This window comes from Glycine soja, chromosome 15 (assembly GCF_004193775.1).
Source record: "Glycine soja cultivar W05 chromosome 15, ASM419377v2, whole genome shotgun sequence".
Taxonomy (NCBI): Eukaryota; Viridiplantae; Streptophyta; class Magnoliopsida; order Fabales; family Fabaceae; genus Glycine; species Glycine soja.
This window is the reverse complement of record NC_041016.1, coordinates 44,707,776-44,713,597: the sequence shown is the minus strand read 5'-3', so window position 1 is coordinate 44,713,597 and position 5,822 is coordinate 44,707,776. Positions and strand designations below refer to the sequence as shown.

The window sequence follows — 5,822 nt, the reverse complement described above, 5'->3', positions numbered from 1 at the left end:
TAGTGAGGTGTTTTGGGGCGTTTTTTCGTCCCTTTCTGATTGCATGGGGAGTAAATTAAGCAGGATGATCTGTGATTGTGTTATTTTCTTATATATCCTTACTTTATCTTCTTGTTATTCTTTTTTATAATGTCTATGATATTTTTTTTTATCGAAAATAATCTTATTTGAGTTGAGTGAGATCACTATGAATGATAAATTTTTTCTTTTAAATATTTAATACAACTAATATCAAAGACTCAAATTTAAGACCTTTAGTTAAGCTGAATCAACCTAGGTACATATGGACCATGCATATCATGAGTTTTATATAAATATAAGTAAAACAAATTTTAATATTAATTATCTTAATATAATTCATTTATTATTATTAGATAAAATAGTATATAAATTATTATTATTATTATTATTATATGTATAAACATATTGTAATTATAATATATACATATAATTTCTGTAACAACCATTCAAAGCTTTTGTATCAACTAGCAACCGTTCAAAAATAGATAGTGTGCTAGCAGTTCTACACCAGCTGGTGAGTAAGAGACAAAGGGCAGATAAAAAAATAGTGAATACGTATTATTTTTTTAATGTTTTGTTATTAGAATAAAAAATTGTCCCAATTTATTGAGTAACAAAAAAGAGAGAAGAAATTATATCATGACTATCATGTATTTTTTTTTACTGCATCATCAATGTTAAGTTTTTTTTTTTTTGGAAGGCAAAATAGAATATGTATTATAAAAGAAAGGGCCAAAGAGCTAAAGTCACAAAAGATGTGATGACAGAAGCCCCCAGCATCATCAGCGTTATGTTGAATGGTAATAAAGTGAGAAAGGAAATATTATTGTTCCTGACTCGGCTTAAGGTCCAAATCAGATAATATATTAGTCCAAAACACTGTATCAACCCAAATCAAATAGGATTAATTGAGGTCACTACTTAGCTGTATGATTTCTATATTACATTTGTGCAATTTTTTTCAGAAGAATTACATTTGTGCATTATGAATATCCTCTCAAACTAAATTTACCGCATAATTATATTTTTTAACTCAGTTGATTGATAAAAAGTATATAAATTATTATAAACTTTTTTATACTGATATTGTCTTCAATCTTACCAGATAAAAAAAGATCTTGTAATTACACTAGAAGCCAGTAATATTACCTTTAAGTGGTGTTGGGCATTATAATCAAATCATTCAGTCCAATAAATATAACCAATATCATTAAGCATTTTATTATACCTAGTGAAATTGTTACTGAGATAAAACAGGTATCTTTTGTAGGTACTTATCCCATACTTTAGTTGTTAAGTCGTATTAAAAAATTATGTTGTGATTAAGAGATCTCATACTTTAATCCTATATAAAGAATTAAAAAATTGTTTGATCAACATCGAAGTCAATCAAATAAGTTATCTCATTTCATACTCATAAGATATAAATAAAAATGAAAAAAACATAAGAAATTTTCATCAGCATATGCATGTCTAATCATTTTCACGCGTATTCTTGTACTTGATATCATAATAAATTCATATAATACTTCTACTAATGCTATTTCTTTAGAATTCAATATTTCTTAATCCAATTTTAAAATTAAATTGTGTAAATTATACTGTATAGTACATCTTGCATTTTAAGGCAATAAAAAACTATGAAAAATGCTCATCAATAAGCTAAAACACAGCCTCTTATTACTATTTCTTTTATTTTTTTTTAAGAAAATTTAAAACAAAATTAATTTTTAGGTGATTCGTTTGCGTGTGTAGTGCACCATGTTCCCTTACAACTGAGGGTCCTTTTGATGAATACTTTACTCAGGTTAGTACGTAGTACTTTGACATATGAACACGAGACACACACATAACGCGAGGGAGCAACGTACTCTTGTCTTTTGCTTTCATAACTCATAATTGACTTTAATAAAATGTGTTACATCTAGATATAAAAAAAAATTAATTGTGCCTGAAAAGGATGATAGTGCGCTTAACATGAATTTTGTTCCCACTAGTTTTTATAGTAGTAGTCACAATGTTTGTATCTAGAACTCCATACAAATTATTTATCAACAAGCAATTCTAACAAAGCCATTTTTTTATGCAGTAGAACAACAATGCCATTTAAGAATTATCTAGAGTCTGGAAATTTTACTTTACAATTTTAATGATAACATTTGAAATTACTTTCGAAAATAACAATATTAAAACTCAATTAAAAAAATTATAATTATATTCTCAATTTTTTTATGCAGTAGAACAACAATGCCATTTAAGAATTATCTAGAGTCAGGAAATTTTACTTTACAATTTTAATTATAACATTTGAAATTACTTTCGAAAATAACAATATTGAAACTCAATTAAAAAAATTATAATTATATTCTCAATTCTAAATCATAATTAATTATGTTCTATAATTACCTTTTTTTTGTTTAGTTTTGTTACTTTTTGTTGTAACTTTACTACCACATCATTTTTTTCATGCTACTATTGTCACTATTAATATAATCTAGTAATGTAATTATGTTATCACTATTTCACTATATTTTTATTATTATTACTATTATCATCATAGTTATTTTTATCATTTTTGTTACCATTATTAATTATATTGATATATTACTATTATTATTATTATTTTCATAATTACTGGTATCACTATTAATTTTTAATTTTTATTATTGTTATTAATATCATCATCATATAATATTTTATTGTCATCATTATCACAATTATTAACACTATCACCATGACTCTTGGATTAAAGTTTTTACTCAAACCCTATGCAACCTAACTCATAATTACACCTACCTTAAAATGGAATTGGAGCTCATCTTAAATTACAATTTTGCACTCTAATTAATCATAACTTCTATTAATTTTTGCAATACTTCTTTTAAAAGTTATACACATGTAAAAATCTTTATATTCCCAATGTATTAAAATTAATTTTTTATGTTATCATTTTTAAAACATATACTATAAAATATACCTTAGTTTAAATTTTAGAATTTAATTATAGACAATGTTCAAATTTATATATGATGAAAACAATTTGAGTTAACTTAATAGTGTCCTTTATATCAATCAAGTTTTAGTCAAGTTTTTTATAAAAAAGTTCTAGTCAAGTTAAAATTGAATTTAAACAAATAATGACTTAAATATATTTTTTTAATCTATAATATTATTTTTAACTTTTTTGGTCCCTGATGATTTTTTTATTTTGTTTTTGCAAGCACTATCTCAATCACTTTTCAAAATGATATCTAAATAAATTTAAGAACCAACTAACACACTAATCAATTATAAAAAAAATATTCACAGTGCATTAGAATTAAATTTTTGATAATTTTTTTTAAAATATATACAATAAATGTTCCTCAATTTTAATTATACATGATATTAAAGTTTATATATCATGAAAACAATTTGAGTCATCAATCAAATTTTAGTTTAAGTTAAAACTGAATTTAAACACACGAACTTACTATAATTTTTAATTAGGTAAAAGTTAAATTAAATCCTTCCCTTATCATCTTATGAGCAGCATCTGCTACCATAATTTGGCTTTAACTCAAGCTAACAGCTGGTTAATAATATCAGAAGCACAGAAAAGAAAGAAAGACAAAACGGAAAGGATAGAAAAACATACTCTTAAGAGCTGACTCTTAAAAATTGACTCCATGGCCCAATGGATAAGGCGCTGGTCTACGGAACCAGAGATTCTGGGTTCGATCCCCAGTGGAGTCGCTTGTATATTTCTCCTTCTATTTTTCAAAAGATTAATTTTCTGAAATCTGTATATGGCCCAATATCTTTCCTACTTCTACCATAACTTAAGGAGAATTGATATGGACTTGGTCTCCTCTAACTCCAAAAGATCAAAATACCCTTTTGTCCTTTCCTCCAATTTTTAGCACCCACTCTTTCTTCCTTTCCTCTTTTTTTTATTTTCCCTTCTTCCCTCACAAATCTCTTCCTTGTAAAGGTTTTTATTTTTTGTCAATACAACAGATTTTACAATTTCATTTTGCATATTGTACAACAGAGTTATGATTTATTTGTTTTTAATTTTTTGGTAACCACAACTAGTATTCTAAAAATCGTCTCACAATATAATCATGATTTTATTATGTATTGTACAATAAAATCACATTTTCCTTGTATAATATTTTCCGCACCCTTACTAGTAAAACAAAGATGTGTTTCCACTATACAAAATGAAGAAGGGTATCTTTAGAATTTTCAAATGTTGGTAGGTACCGATGCTAATGTTGTTTGGGCCAATACTAATCCCTAATTTAGTTGTGGCCTTACTTCCAAGGGCTTCATCCCATTTCATTACCAAAAGGTTATTTCAAATATCTTATTTGAAAAAATAAATGTACCGTGTGAATCCCCAAAGGTAGACACATTTCTTATTTGAAAATTTCCATGTTCACCAGACATATACAGTTATTTACACTCACCCGTTATATTACACTAAGTTATAAGACAAAATTTTTGTGCAAATTAAGCTATGACTTTAAAGAAAACCTTTGACATATAACGTTTAACTTAACTTAATAAGCCAACTCTATTTCCACCCTAAATAAAAGAGGTTGGAGTCACGGAAGATTGTTAATTAGAGAGGGACTCAATTCTCATAAAAGTATCACAATTAAACTTAACAAAATCTACCAATCTATTAGAATTAATTTACGTAACAATGAAAAATATTATGCTTGCCTCAACTAACTACCTACCTTTTATGACCGTAGTAATTGGGGGCACAAACATTCAAGTCAAAAGGGCATCACAAATAATGAATCGTTTAGCATAAAAGATTCATTGTTGTCAACCCAATGAGAATATATGAAAGCTTTCTTGAAAATTTTCGGACAATCATGAGCACAAATTGGCAACATGTCTGGCAAGTTAACATCTAATTACTTGTCTAAATCTCTACACTTTAACACCAAAAAATAAACTGCATTTGGGTGAGGATGTGGAGTCCCATAACAAAAACAATTTTAGAGTTTTTATCATTAATTCTAGTCTTCTGCAACAGCATCTTCAATTTCTTCATGCTCTGGAACTCCACGAAGGTAGAGAACATTGTTACATCTACAAGTACAAACAATGAAACAATAATTACATCTAATTCTGGTTATGAAATTGATCTGACACTATATCAAAATAGCTCATTCACTAAAAGGGAAAAACTGAAACAAAATAGACTCAAATGAGAAAAATGCATATAATTGTTTTCTAGTGTCAAACATTTTGATCATGTTCTGAATACAAAAACAAAAAACAAACATTTCGATCATGTCCGAACGCACCTTACCTTTTGTTGGGGCGAAAATGGAAAGAGTCAAACCTACTCTCAATCGTCTCAATGCCATGTTTAATTTATCATTTTAAAAAATTTAATATAAATATTATGACAGTTAAAAAATGCTATTATGTTTAAATTAATTATATTTATCATTATAATTAGCAAAAAAAAATAATTTAAAACTAATTATTTTAAAATTTAAAATACTAGTTTTAGTATCAAACTAATAAAAGGATCATATAGACTAACATTTAAAACATATAAAATCAAAATAAAAAATTTAAAAGATAAAAGACCAAAATAAATTTTACTGAAAGGATCTTTGTGAAAGTGAAAAGATATACAAATTAATTACCATTTGTCCATTTATCTTTTGGATCTATTTCGGATTATATGCAATGTTGGTCACTCTAATTAGCTCAACATGTAATTTTTGTTGCTTTATTTTAAAATAGAGATATCTGACTTTCATGTTTTTTAAAAATTCGTGATTTCA

The 5,822-nt window shown here is 26.3% G+C and overlaps 1 non-coding gene across 1 annotated transcript; it reads left to right on the top strand.

Moving 5' to 3' along the window:
• Positions 1-3,683: 3,683 nt before the first annotated feature.
• On the top strand, positions 3,684-3,756 carry TRNAR-ACG. The gene has a single exon. It is a non-coding gene; the product is annotated as a tRNA-Arg (tRNA).
• Positions 3,757-5,822: the final 2,066 nt, after the last annotated feature.